Source organism: Pinus tabuliformis, chromosome 1_1 (genome assembly GCF_031772625.1).
Source record: "Pinus tabuliformis cultivar Carrire ecotype Pingquan chromosome 1_1, CPIR1, whole genome shotgun sequence".
Lineage (NCBI taxonomy): Eukaryota > Viridiplantae > Streptophyta > Pinopsida > Pinales > Pinaceae > Pinus > Pinus tabuliformis.
In genome coordinates this window covers 874,687,748-874,689,103 of record NC_142297.1, presented here as the reverse complement: position 1 = coordinate 874,689,103, position 1,356 = coordinate 874,687,748, and positions in this window count along the sequence as shown.

Genomic DNA, 1,356 nt, shown 5'->3' with positions numbered 1-1,356 from the left:
AGAAAACTATGACAAAATGGTAGAGTTGTATTCCATAAGCACTGCTAGAGAAGTCATCTCATTAAGGAAAAAACTCTACAAGTTGAAGACGTCTATGGAATATGGAATAGCCTCATACTTTATGAGAATAACTAAGATCCAGGATCAACTACAAGATCTGTAAGAAGTCATGTTTGATAGTGAAATGACTACAGTGGTATTAAATGTACTACCAGAGGAGTGGGGTAACTTTACTTCAAGTATTTATGGAAAGAAAGAAGCTACTCCATTCCAATATCTATGGTCACTATGCAAGATTGAAGAATCTAGACTAAAGGCCAAATCTAATGTGGGAGCAGGTGAGAAAAGTCAAGCTTATGCTACAATGACAAGAAGAAAAGGAAAATTTGGAAAGTCTAGTTCTTGGAAAAAGAAAAGGGACATGTCTGAGATTCAATTCTATGGGTGTCAGGAATATGGACACTATAAAAGAGATTTTCCTAAGATCAAGAATGACAATAAGAAAAGAAGAAGAGAAGAAGATCATACCACCAAAGAAGTGGAGGAAGCTAAAAAGAAGAAATCCAAGATAGAGGAAGTAAGAGATCTATGCTATCACTGAGATAATATTCCTCACCTAAGTTCTTTTCAAATTCGATTCTTCTAATATAAGATATGGCTATCGTGATTCACTAAGTGGGATGCATCAAGGCATCATAAAAGCATTGAAAGAAAGAGCTCAAGACATCATCATAGAGAAGCGTGATAGATTATTAGAATCTATGGAAGTTAAGGATATAGCTCTTGGGAATATCATTGGAAACATAAGTTGCAAGGTCATCTAGTACAAGGTTCATCATACATCTATCAAAAGCAAACATCTGTTGATGGGGATACTTTAGATCCTGAAGATTCTTTGATGGAATCTTCATTGAAAGGTTCATCGATCATGAGGTGAAGGAAGTGTTTCATCAAGAACTCCAAACTTGTGGAATTAATGAGATGATGAGATGATGATATGATGACATTAAGGTGAATCAGATAAAGGGATTGAAGCTGTTTCAATCAAGGAAGCTATTGCAGGATGTCTGGATGACCCAAAAGAAAAATTAGGTATGTATGCTTATGAAATTCATGTCATATGGTTGCAGGTATCATGAACCAATGCTCTATCTCAAGATCATAATAAAAAGAAAGGATCTCCTCCCTAAGGGATGTGGGAACGCATGGATCACACATTCACTAGATTAAATCAACATAATATGTCCTCATATGAAGTATGAGGTGGTTGACTAGAATTGAGGAACTCTGATTGGAAACTCCTAGGAATGCATTGTGTGAAAAAAGGAAGGAATAGATCATGGAATATTCAACCAT